This window comes from Rhynchophorus ferrugineus, unplaced genomic scaffold (genome assembly GCF_030347505.1).
Source record: "Rhynchophorus ferrugineus isolate W39M unplaced genomic scaffold, kcgeb_rfMv2 rfM1, whole genome shotgun sequence".
NCBI classification, from domain to species: domain Eukaryota; kingdom Metazoa; phylum Arthropoda; class Insecta; order Coleoptera; family Curculionidae; genus Rhynchophorus; species Rhynchophorus ferrugineus.
In genome coordinates, this window is record NW_027472580.1 from 75,436,568 (window position 1) to 75,450,682 (window position 14,115).

General features: G+C 31.2%; 1 protein-coding gene across 2 annotated transcripts in view; it reads left to right on the forward strand.

Annotated features, from left to right (window-relative positions):
- Positions 1 to 14,115, forward strand: part of Abd-B (Homeobox protein abdominal B) — a 261,108-nt gene that overhangs the window by 126,232 nt on the left and 120,761 nt on the right. The window lies entirely within an intron of this gene.

A 14,115-nucleotide genomic window follows, 5' to 3' on the forward strand; every position in this document is an offset into this window, starting at 1 on the left:
TTGAAAGTATCTTCCGACTAACAAGTCCAGTAGTTTTATTTTTATTTATTTATTATTTTAGAAGCCCATCAGCCTCTTGTGCTATTTAGGGTTGACTTACAATGAATCACATGAGCTGTATCAATTCCGCGGCCGTTAAACAGTTAGTAAGCATATCTAAATGCTTGGGTTGGACCAGTTGCTCTAATGACCTTGGCATCCCGAGTTTCGGTCTCAGTATTTCAAGCTTTCCACAGCCCAGAAGGATGTGCTTGACACTCTTTTGTATTTGACATTCATCACATTGTGGAGAGTCTCTCCCTATTACCAAATGCTCATGAGTTATTTTGTTATGCCCTATTAGCAGCCGAGCAAGGATGTTCAGTTGTTGGAACCTGCCAAAGTTATTAATATTAGGAGATTGATGAAGGGCCCTCTTGATCTCCCATAACTTGTTATTTTCCATAAGGAGATCCCAATTTAGTTGATCCAATTTTTTGTATAGAGTCCCTATTTGTGCTTTAGCTACTAAATTGAACCTTGCTAAATAGAACGCTTAGTTTAATTGAATCTTTCTTTCTGCTCGCCAGATAGTCAGCTTTTTCGTTACCAGAAATTCTCCTGTGAAAGGGAATCCATAGATAATTTATCCTTACCCCCTCCTCTTCGGTGCTGTATGTAGCTCTCTGATAGTTATAACTACAGGGTGGTCTGTCTTTAGTGAAATCAGACTATCCAAAGAACTCATTGAGTCTGATATTATAAATAATGATGGGTCTATTAATGACCTATCCAGGGCAGATAGGGCCTCGTAAGTGGCCAAAAGCTCCACTTAAAAAATGTTAGTAATAGTAGGAAGCCATAAGTGCTCCTCCAATAGACTTGGAGTGTATGCGGAACCGACGAGATCTTCTCATTTAGAACCATCAGTGTAAATGGCGAGGTGATTTGGGAAATTCTCCTCAAGTGTCTCGGCGAAGAGCTGTTTTACTACGGAGAAGCTACTATATTCTTTACTTAGTACCATCATGGATAGGTCCATGGATATATTGGAATACTACCAGGGTGATATTGCAACAGTTCTGTTGACTGCAGCAGGTATTGTTATTTTTAGTCGATTGCAAGTCCTATGAAATACTGATGACGGACTTGTATGCTTTTTTATTGTAGTATTGTTAGAGAAGAAAAAGCCGAATTGACACAGTTCTGAATGAAATTTGAGGGAGTTTGCATAATTCATGACAAGGAGCTCTCGCCGTGAACCAAGTTATGGAATTTCTGCGTCACATTGACTGCTCTCAACCGGACTGGTGTGGTATGCTCCCAGTATAATCCTCAAGGCAGCATTCTGGACTGGGTCAAGTCTCCTAACATAGAAGGCAGTCCAGTTGTTTGATTTTGATCTGCCTCTCTTTATCTCTAACGTCATGTCTCAATTAAAACTGAATCTAGTAAATCGACTCAAAGAAATTTATCCGAGAAGCTTTTTGGGTCTAGCTAATTACCCAACAGAAGTATATATTAGTGATTTAGGGTTACTGCCTCAGAATTCTAACGGAACAAATAGTCGAATGTAAATAACAGTTAACATAGATAGAATTTATAAGAAAGAGCAACATAATTTTAAGGTCTTACTATTATTTGATCATAGTAGTATGTGATAAATCAAGTGTCCACTAAGTATGTTAATGAATTTAGTAAATATCAATTATAACATTTTCTTCATTCATCTAAAATAACATTTTCAGTGCTAAAGTTTTTAGTTACCTAAAGAAAATCTGAAATAGTATTAATGGGACTACCCCAGTTTAATATTATTTTTGTATAAATTATAAATAAATAAAAAGCGGGCTTGTTTGGTGCAGTGGTAAAGATGAAAGGACGGCCCACCTACTGTTGCGATGGCTAGGAAGATGTTGTCCTAGGCAAGAGTACAAAATCCGAAAAGGTAAATGATCCCAATCACGTTAGTAACCAGGCTGGGTAAGACCTAATGTCTTCTGGGATGATTTCTAAGTTGGTCACTCGCCAGTCGTTAGGCTTAATACCGAGTACCATGGTTCGAAGCCCACGTTAAACTGTAGGTCCAGTCCAAATAAACCTCTAGTTGGTAAAAGGGGACTTTAAAATACAGAAAAAAAATATATGAATAAAAAATTATTATAAATTTGGTTTTTACAATTCAAAATAGATTTGTTTCTCATATGTGATATGTATGGTTCCAATTTTCCTGTTGTATCCATTTAATCTAAAAAATGTTTAGAATTTTTCTGTAAATATTTAAACAATTATAGATTAGGATTCTATTAATGTTACCTTCATATTTATGCTTCAATTTCAAGATTGAAAACACATCCAAGACAGAAAAATAAACAATTAAAAATATCGAAAGAAAAAAGGATAAGAGAAATAATTTATCGTTTCAGATACCTTATTAAAATATAACTAATAATAAAATTTGTAAATTTTATTCGCTATTTAAAAACAGTAAAATTTATGGCGTTATTACATTAGTTTTATTGTTGTTAATAGCTCCAGTAGTACTGAAATTATTACAGTTTAATCTGTTTTTTATTATGATTTAATATGGTTTTAACGATTATAATAACTAGGTGTCAACTTTATTGTAAGTGGAGCATGATTAAAGGTTTATATATTTTTTATGTACGTATAGGGGAATATCCATTCGATAAATCAATAGTTTCTTAAGAATATCATAATTTAAAAATTTTAGAATATTAGCACACATTTCTATTATTATATTTAGAAATGAATATAATTGGAATTACTGAGAAAAACTATTAGTTAAAAGTAGACTAACACACAACAGTATTTAGCAACCAGTAACAATATATATGCGTGTGCTATTTCATATAATCTAGCTATACGGGTTGCTGCAATATCGAATCGACCTATTATTAAATATATACAAATAACATATGCTTATTAAACATCATTAGTAATATATTCCAGCAAAATAAACAGGATCTCTGAAAGACATACTGTCAAATACAAATCTAAGAGGAACATGTCAAGTGAAAGGACTGTTTGTTGAAACAACAATATAGACAATATTATCGAATATAATATACCTTGATTATTTTAAATAGAATATCATGAATAACGAGCAAGTAAATGGGAATATGACTTGTCTTGTGTCTTCGGTTACTTGGACCAATTTTCCGCAACACTTTCAACCAGGCCATTAATAGGCTCCTCCCCAGCAACTAACTAGCCCATTTGCTCATCTTCTAGAATGAACTTAAATTTCCAAGATCTAGCCTATATGGAAAGGTTTTCCAAGCAATGCTGTCTACAAATTCTAATAGTCCATGGCTGAGTAATTGAGTTACTGTAATGGGCCATTGGTCAACGTGCATCCTGTACTGCAGCAAATTTCAGTAGAATGTTTCAAAATCCCAATAGTTCATGGCTAGGGGACTTTACGATACTTTTTAACCCGGAATCCGTTAAACTATATCAAGGAATGTTTTGCGCATAGCGAATCAAACATCAATCTCACTTTTTTGTGGTAAATAGTCTACTACTAGGTACTAGTCTTATGATATTCCCGGAATCCTACCAACTGACCCAGTTATGAAAAGTGTTTAGTTTAAAACAAAACTTTAATTTACAGGATGATAGTTAAATTAAAGAACCACATTAGTCGCACTATTTTTCCTAGCACGGACTGGTCATACCCATTTTTCTTTTAGCAGATATGTTACCTTAATATTTATGCTTCAATTTCAATGTTGAAAACACATCCAAGACAGAAAAATAAAGAATTAAAAATATCGAAAGAAAAGACTAAAGAGAAATAATTTCTTGTAAAATGACATTTTTACTCTACATATGTTGTGAATTAATATCACGTTAGATATAATCAGAGCAGATCTGGTTCAAAACTAATAAACTGTAATGACCAATATCAGAGAAAATGGCTTATCTGTCAATTAGAAAGCTTATCTGGAGTATAAGGGGTTGCAATAAATCATCCAACCAAATTGTATATTATGACTTCATGAACAAGGTCTAATTTCTCTAAGTGTCTCGCAAGTTGATAGGATACCAGGTATATTATGACACATTTTATTATATATTATACTATAAGACAAGGATTAATTCACTTAATCGAAATCAACTTAAATATCAAGAAAAGATACAATTTATTAAAAGAAGCACGATGGACGTTTGATTCGCTATTCATTCCATAAACACACTAACTAGAAGGTTTTTTCTTTACATTAAAGGTTATTACTTCAATAGTTTTTAGACCTACATTAAATCAAGACATTCATAATTCCAGGTTTGCTTCTCTTAGCTTTGAGAACCATATGTTAAGGTAGTTAACAAGATCTTCAGTATTTATCATTTTTATTTTTATGAAACCAGAACATTATTCTATTAATAGAAAAAAAACATAATATAAATATAAATATATAAAAACATATAATTAAACAAATTTAAATCTGTATCGTGCTCAGGAAGTCACGAATATGACGCTGCAAACATAAAACCGTTTTAGTGCGGTTATATTCAAGGTGTTTAACGCTGTAAATGAAAAAACAAAACGTATATTTTGTTGTTGATATATTTAATGAACCGTTAATAGCATTAAACATGCTTTTTCAGTTAAAAATTTTCCTTTTAATTACGGCTTCGTCGATATAGTGTTGCAACTTAATTAACTCACACAAAATTCGTGTTTTTACCCAATAATTATCTTTATTTTTGCCGTAATAATAACGAAACGTAATCATAATGAATTCGTGGTTTAGGAACATCTATAATGAAAAAGTTTTATTATTTAAATAGTCTTATGATTTTATAATTTTATTGATATAGTAATAATAATAAAATTTAATCAATAATCTTTAAAAAATATATTAACTTCCATTACCACTAAAATATAATTTTTACTCCAGATTTTTTGAATGTTTCATATATAAAGCGAAACAGAATTAAGCACTGTCGTTTTGCACTTGTTTTGAAATGCCGATATCAATGATTTTTGCTCAATGTTAATCATCGAAATCTATCAATCATCTTTTGGATTAATTTTTTTTGGATATTGTTGTTAATTTCTGTAGTCTCTTGTTCATTTTAGTTAGATGTGTAAACTTTGTATATTAGGATCTCTGTTATCTGAAGAATTGATTGCGTGCTCCCTTTTGTATCAAGGAGTCTTGCTTGTTTTTCTGAACGGTATTCTAGCTTTTTCCTATTAATTATTAATTAGGATAACAAGTTTCCTGAACTAAATTAGTTGCTGACTTCTGTTTATTGTATTATGTTAATTATTATTCTAATTAATATTTTCAACAGGAATATAAATCTAGTTTCTGGTCGTAAAACTAAACCAATAAACCTTGAAGAATAAAGGCCATTAATTTATAAAACGATATATCAATTGAGATTTTAGATTTTCTGATGCCTTGTAATAAATATACTTGATAACATGTTTTCGACCAGGAAAAAATCTCTAAATTCTATTCATAATTCTGAAAATCTTTTTTGAATACAAAAAATGTTTACGAATTATCGTCACAGGCTCGACACGCTTAAGCTTTCTTATCCGAACTTTCACCTAAATTGTGCCTTTAATGCCCTTTTTCAACGCCTGTTAAATATTAACTCCAAATATTTTGACTTTCTCGCCAAATTAGGTGTCAATATTATGGCACTACCGGCGCTGTCGTAAAAGAGAGCTAAATGGCCGTTTTTTGTCACCGTCTGGACAAGTGCTTTCACTTCAAATAGCTACTGGTTTAAGTACGCAGCTCTTGTCACTGGCTATAGATCTTGTTCGGTGAAAGGTATGAGTGAATTGATTAAAACGTCAGTAGACTTTGTTTTACATAAAAAAGTTTTTTACTGGGCGATGGATTTGCTAGTTCTTCTATTAGAATTTACTATTAAAATCATTACAAATTTTCAGCTTCCAAATTTATTATTAATTACCTAGACGCTGTAGCTAGGATAATAGTTTAAACCTGTGTTCAACTAACATCATTTTCTGTGCATCAATTTAACATTTCAAGATAACAGAAATCAGAGAGTGCTAAAACTAACTGGTATAAATTCTTTTTGAACTGAAGCTAAAATATTGTGTAATATATCTTATGATTGTTATTTATCTCTAAAGCAAGATTTCACATAATGTTTTCAGATTCTTAATTCTGTTAGATGGTGTTGTGGAATACTTAGACCCCTTTCTTAGTTTGGTTGTTATTGATGCATGGTATTCATCTAGATGACATGGTTCTTCGAATAATATCCTCCTATTAAAATCTTTACTTTTGATTTTCTCAAACAAATATTTACTTCTACGTTTAGGCTCAGTTTTAGAATAAGTGAGCCTTGACTTCCTAAGGTTCATAGCCTTTTTTTAAAACTATTTAAACGGCTATTACAGTAATTATTCGCTCAACTCAATGTTCTTTGCACCTATTAAAAATATGTTTTAATGAAGTTAGACACACAATAGAAGACTTTAGATTATTTTGTTAATGTAAATAATTTCATATTACTTTCATTTTTCTCTCTCTTAACGTGTCCTAATGTATTCTGTTACGCACAGTTGCTTTTAATATTGATATACACGACAATACATTTAATTAGTTTTAATTAATGCTGAATAATTGTTATAATTCTTACACTTAAAGTTAAAAAACAAAAATTAAAAATATTTTCATAAACATCCCAACAATATTATTTTACCTGCCTATATATATTTTTTTTTAATTATTTAAAAATAAGTAAATAAAGGTGTATTATAATAAAGAACTTTGGCAATTTTTTTTTCGTTAATTAAAATGTGCTGAAAATTAGCTCGACAAAGACAAGACATAACTCATTCAATTTAAACCAGTTGCCAAAACGATAAAATTCATTTCTAGAGACAGTGGCGCTGCGCTACTAGTAGTATTTTTGTTTATATCAATAAAAGCAGAGCTATTGATTTTGATATCCAGCTTTATTGATATTTCACCTTGGTTTTATGGGCATTGTACTTTGAGCGGAACGGTAACTCTTCAACGGGTTAACGTTTTTTTTATTATTATTGTTATTTTTTCTATTTATAGACTGGTGGTGGAACTAAGTGCTAACTACTGTATCTTGCGACCTCGATGAGCCTTTCACGTCCAACATCAAAAAATACGTTTTTTTTACCTGAATTGTAAAAATTATTTAGGCAAATAGTTTTTTTAAATGAATTTTATTGTATTTGATTGTTATATACTTATATATGTGATAATTGAATTACTTTATTATCTTAATTTTTGTTGCATATATTCGTTTTTTATAGATGCACTATAAATTATTAATTAATAATTACATTATAATAATAATTTATTATTATAGATTACTCATTTAACTTACCACAATTGTCATTTTAATAATAATAAGCAATAGGTCAAGGGCTCTCAAAATAGCATGGGCATAGCAGGCTGCCAACATTTATCTGCTTTATAAAAGCAATATATATATCATAATTTATTTATTTCTATACAGCGTATATTTAATTACAGCAGACCTAACTTATAGTTGATTTGATATCGTGAAATATAAATTAGATATTGTGAAAGTAAATATAAATATGATGAAAATACTCGGAGTAAAGATATTCTTGAATCTGTTTTGTTATAGATTTAGTTATATTTTTACCCGCAATGATTTATCTGGACTGAACATGTTGTTTTATATGAACTGTTCGGTATTAAGACTATTGACTGGAGAGTGACTAATTATGAGACCATAACTATAGACATACGGTTTTACTTAGACTAGTTATTGGGGTTTCTGGAAATAGTTTTCTTGGAGTAGGAGGATGTTAAATAGTTATAGTTTTCATTTTGATTTCACGTAACTAAAGGGGTTTTCTAAAAAATGAAATATTCTGTCAATTTATTTGTCTGTGAGTGCCTAGTTCAATAGTTAATGGAAAAAGAGAATGGAAGTAAATTAAGGGCAATGGGCCTTGAAGATTCTGGGATGTTTTAGCCACGATTAATTTTTCGTCAAATTTTAATAATACAGAAAAAGAGTTATCGTATTTTTATTGACATGGTAGACATTACTGAGTAACAAGAAATCCTTTGACTTTCACCCAAAAATTAATTGTATTGCCGCTATGAAATTGGAAGGGGCATGCCATTTTTGCATTTTATTCACGCGTATTTGAATTATGTTATTCAAAAACGGATTTAGTGGCAGAATTTGATGTAAAAATATAGTCATGAACTAATTAAATTAATATATAGCAGATAACCAGACGACAAAACTGTACTAAATCAAAATTGTGATAAATAGAATATTGTGATTAAGGCCTATATTTATTATATATAAGGCTAGGGATTATGTTGTAATATGTTCCCAACTACTTAAATACATATCAAGAAAAAGAATAATAAGTCCTGTAATTTCATTTAACTTTTACTCAATACTCTCAACTATTTCATCATCATCATCTACCAATCATATGCAAATTTATTGAGAAATTGTTCTTAAGATATCTCAAATCAATTATTAAGGAAAAGTAACTTATCCGAGTCACCAATTTGAATTTATTAATAATCATTCGATAACTGATAACGTAAATCGTGTTGTAATTGAGAAAACATTTGAGGACAAGTAAAATTTATTCGTGTCTTTGGAATAAAATACAGCGAAGATTATTCAGATTAGAAATTATGTCAATCTATGTTAAGTTGGTTAGGTTAGATAGTGTCTAAATTTTAAAATAGTTAAATATAGGTCCATTGTATCATCTTTCAGACAATTTACGGATTCCATCTCGAAAGAGCAATGTCTCTTTTCGTAGTCTGACCGCTTTTCGCGCAATGCTGGACTCAAACGCATTAATTATAATCGACTAATGCCTTCGAATCCTCGTCTTCAATTTTTTTTCGTATTTCAGAACGCTCTTTGTATTCGGTGTCGAACTCACCTGTTTTAAAATGTTGAAGTCTATATGTTCCCTGGTCCATAGGCTTCACACGGCCTTCGACTATCTTTAGTCGCCTATTTCTTTAAATTAAATTTTTTCATTATTTAATTATTACATTGTTACTAGTCGTTTCTGACCAACCCACAATTTTTCTTCATGATAACTTAAATATAGGTATATAACTAGGAGGACCCATCGGCCCTATCTCAGCATCTGGTGAAATAATGTTTTTTTTATTTCACTGCTTTTTTTTATTAACGGCACCTCAGTACAATACTACACAAGATCAGATGGTTTGATTCTTTTGAGTCTGCGTCCTGTTCTGGTGGTATCCAAAAGCTGCAATACTTCAATATTGTAATGAGAATGAAATCTTTCTTCATGCCCCCTTGCAATTCTCTTGATTTCTTGACTTACTGAAGGTCTCGATGTAGGTAATCAGTTCTATAGTATTTGGGTGCGCCCACAGTACCTCTCAGGACTTTGTTCCTTGTTTTGTTTATGTTATTCTTTGCAGAACATCCCCATAATTGAACTCCGTATGTCCATATAGGTTTCAGTATTTGCTTATATAATAGCAATTTATTATGTACTAATAATTGTTATTTTCTTCCAATTAGCCAGTACATTTTCCTATATTTTAATTCCAGTTCATTATATTTTCCTTCCAGCGAGGTTTTGCATCAATATTCCTTCCGAGGTATTTAGCGCTGTTGCTATATAGAATAATAGTATTATTTAATGTGCTTGTACGGTCTGGGTATAAGTGAACAGGACAAGCACAGATTTACTTTCGTTAATTTTTAATAAATAGTAATAAATAAATAAAATTATATAAAGACCCGTAAATGCGATTTACTCTACACTGAAAAATTTGTCGAAATAACGCATATTGAAAAGTGAAGCCTGTCACTGAGGCTTCAACATGATGTCGGTTACAAAATTACCCGATACTATGTAATATACAGAAACGCCATCTGTTTTAAAGCTTTTAATTAATTAATATATACGAAGAACTCCAACAAAAATCATTAAATTTTTAGATGAGCTGTGATACGACTTTTCGTATGGGAAATATCAAGCGGGGAAGATGTTAAGTAATGTTATCAACCTATTGTTAATTAGGCTTCTATTTATACATAGCGGAGGTAAAATGGTATGCGGGAATATATATTAATCTTAAAAATATAAAATCTTAATATATTTTCTCTTGCTGGTTCTCCGATATCTACTTTGTTCTATATATGATATTGGATTTTTATTCGAGATTACGATGGATTTTCAGTTCGTAATATAAGGACAAGGGGCCCACGGGTCCAAAAACCGGTTTGTCAGCGGTCACGCCTGTACCCAGTACCCATAAAACCCATACTTACGTTCTTGTGAGATAATCTGTATTCGTGTCAAATGTTTTACGCCTTTCCCTTCCAGCGAACGGCGTGCACTGGGAGATATTAGTTGTCAGGCCGACGGCAATAATATCGTCGAGTTTATGTTTTGGCGTTTTCTCGGTTCCTTTTTGATAATCGTGCCGCGCCATTACCGATCTTCAGCGTTTCTCGTTCCGTCCCGAATGGCCACGGTTCGTATTTCATGGCGTACGCGGATCCCGCGGTGATCGGCCCTTGTTACAGCTAAACAAAACCAGTCACTTCTCTACATTGTTGTACCCCAGAGGAATTCTCTTGAATATGCATCGTTATCAGCTCGATAATCTTGATATGTGTTCTGAGTCCAACCCTCCGATCTTTCGATCTACAGTAACATTTATTTGATAGTAAAACAGTAATAAAATTATATTAGTTATTTTAGTATTCGAATCTCCGTAATCTCTGTAATTCAAAGATTTGTTTCTTCTGCACAGATTCGTTCTGTAAAGTTCGTATTTCTTATACCTATCAATAATTGAGGTAAAGACCTTTCTTGATACATTTAACTATTTGTTAAAATATCTTCATAATGAAGCAAATAAAACAAACAGAGCGATTGTATCTCGGTCGAGATTGTGGTCTGATAACTTAAAAAATCTAAAATCTACGTAAATATAAAGGTATATAATGTTATAGGTATAATGGTCATCACAGTATATATAAGACAAAATTAAAAAATACTTATAGGACAGCATTCATATTTGGATATGAGTAATTCTTTATTTAAAAACAGAAGCTGATCTAGAAAACAGGAGGTACAGTGGATAGTGGAACTTATAGAGCAGAGATAACTAAGTTGGTGAAACTGTGTTCTCCGATAGAAAAAATATATTATAATAATGGTAAATAATGATATGAGAAGCTAATATTAGGATTGTGAACGTTATATTAGCCCTATAAATTAGTTTTAAAGAATTTTTTTGTTAAAAACCTCTAAAATATATTCAATGACCAACAATGACCTCCGCAAAAACGATGTATCTTTTGAGGCTATCCACGAATCAACCTATTTATTTGGTATCATAATATGGAATTATTGAACTCCTGAATGAAGTGAAGCGCGGATCAGCCAGGTCACGGCTCATATATCGGAACCGCTTTTAAATGTTCGAAACCTGTATGCATATGTTGAAGCGATGGTGCATATGGTTGGCTTATAGTTTCCATGAGCATCACACGGCATCCAATGATCTCATGCCGCCATTAAAATGAAAAAGTGAAACAACCCACAAATATTGGAATACAAATTGAGACATTTTCAACGTCCTGAAAAATATTTTTGTTCACAATTCGAGGAAATGACACATACTGAAAAACAAAGTATGAAAGTGAGGCTTCAACATAAAGTAAGCTGCAAATGTGCTCGATGCGATTTAAGACGCATAACACCATCTGTTGTAAATCTTTTAAAATTAATTTATGGGCCTGATATATTAATAAATATTTAGCGGAAGGGAACTTAGGTACGAACAGATTTATTTTTCAGTGACTGATGCCAAATCATCTGGGCAAGATACCTAACTGAAAAATCTAAGTTTTCTAGCATTTTCAGTAAGTATTTTTTAAGCATAACATTTTAGTTGCTTGAACAAAATCGTGATTGTTTTGTAGGGCACAATATCGACCAAGAATCATCTTTGATGCAAATAACTATATTAACAATAAAGGTATCATATATAAAACGAGACCAACCCGCATGAACTATAGTTTGTTGCTAATTTTGTGAACGATATAGAAGTGAGCAATATGGAATTTCAAGAGAATGGCAAAGGGTATCCCATCTCTGATGCTACAATGGATGTTCACCGTAAATGATTTGAAAAAATGGGTGTTTCTCGTAAAGCTGATCCATATTAGTCACAAAATGTTATTTGACCCCGTTTGACGCTTTCCTGTAGTGCTTCGCTCGAATCCGTGCTACTGAAAAGAACTGAAGGGGGAATTTCAACAACGTTATATTCAAAATATAAAAAACGAAATATGGTTCTTTTAAACAAAAAGATTTAACTTGTTCTTGTTATAGTTTAGAGTCTCCTATTAGCCAGATAGGATTGAAGTGGTTATCCTTGTAGTGATTTTGAGTCTAGCCGGATTCGAACCTGTGAATGTTGCAACAGTATGAGGACAGTTCTGTCGCTTTGATGATTGCGCCAACCAAGGCGGCATTATTGATAATTGTCAATTAATAATTTCTTTACACTATTCTATTGTAGCAATATATTTTTATCGAAATGTTAAATGTAGAGTAAACAAGAACTAAATATACTAAAAAATGTGTTTAAACCATTAGTTAGTGTTACTTTACACTTTCAAATTTATTTTATAAACAGAGGGGGCAGATTATGTACGATTCAAAACAGTTTAAATATACTGAAATATCTTATTTTCCAAGTGTGTAGAGCGGAGAAGAGAGTCTGTGAAAGTGTAGTAATAAAAATTGCATTGCATAAAATATGTATTAATACTATTATTATTATTCTTACTATTTTATTTTTATATTAATAAAAGCATAGTCTCTGCCAAAATGTTAAGTTTTTATTCATCCATAAAATATTTAATGTTGCTAATAATATTGTTAATCTATATTAGGTAAAATTCTGTCCAATTGCACTTTTCATATATTATTAAATACTACATATCTTAGGAGTGCTTTTGTGTCTCTGTACAATTTTATATATATTAATTCAAAATATCTTTTAATTATTGTTAATCTGTTTAAAAATATATGACATGTGATAATTTGATTTTAGTTTCCAAAACATAAGCCGATTTTTTGATTACCGAAATTATACTATATACTACAACTATTGCTTCCCTCTATTACAACAATTATTTTGTGTTTGCGGTGAATGTATTTATATTACGTTACGTTTCCAAATCCAATAATTATAGGTAATTAATTTTAATTATACATTAAGTCGATAAAAATTCTAAGAATTTATATCGACGATATAGAAACTGTGACTTCGATATAATTGACAAGTAACGTCTTGATCTACTCTAAATGTGGAATTCGAAACTCAAACTACAGAAAACCATCATAAGGCGGCTGCATTGGAAACATGACTTGGTATGTTACATGCATGGAAAACTTAACTGGGAAGCTACGGTGCGTCCATAAAGAAAGTCCAACTCAGGATATTCCCATTTTGGTGGTTTCTCTATAAAGTACCTTCCAAATATTATCTAACCAAGAAAATCGAAATGAAATTTATATATAAGTTTTCTGTTATTTGGTCTAGGCTGTTTAGGAGGGACTTACTAGAAACTCAATACTATTTTCGCGCTTAAGTTCTTCTTAAAAGTTATTACCACTATCATTACACAGATATGTAAATTTCTCTGACTAAATGTATTATCGACCTAAAATACTTAAAATACCTAAATATTTACATTGAGAACGTCTTGAATCTGCAATAGCTTAATTATGTACTCCAGACACATTTTCCTTTGTTGGGACACTAGGAAATTTCGTAGTTGGCAAATATAACAGCCATATTCCATCATCAATTGTTACAACCGATGAGACATGGTTGAATTCAAAAATACGTCCATGTTTTTGAACATGTTGGTTATTGTTATATGATTAAATTAAGTTATGTCTTTTGTAGAATTTTTGCTGTTAAAATATTGGAAAACTGAAATAAATTAGAATATTTTCGAAAATAATAATGCTTTGTGCCTTAAATCTATAAAAATATATTACAAAACCAATACACAATCACTATAAGTTTAATTAAAAGTTGTTTTTCT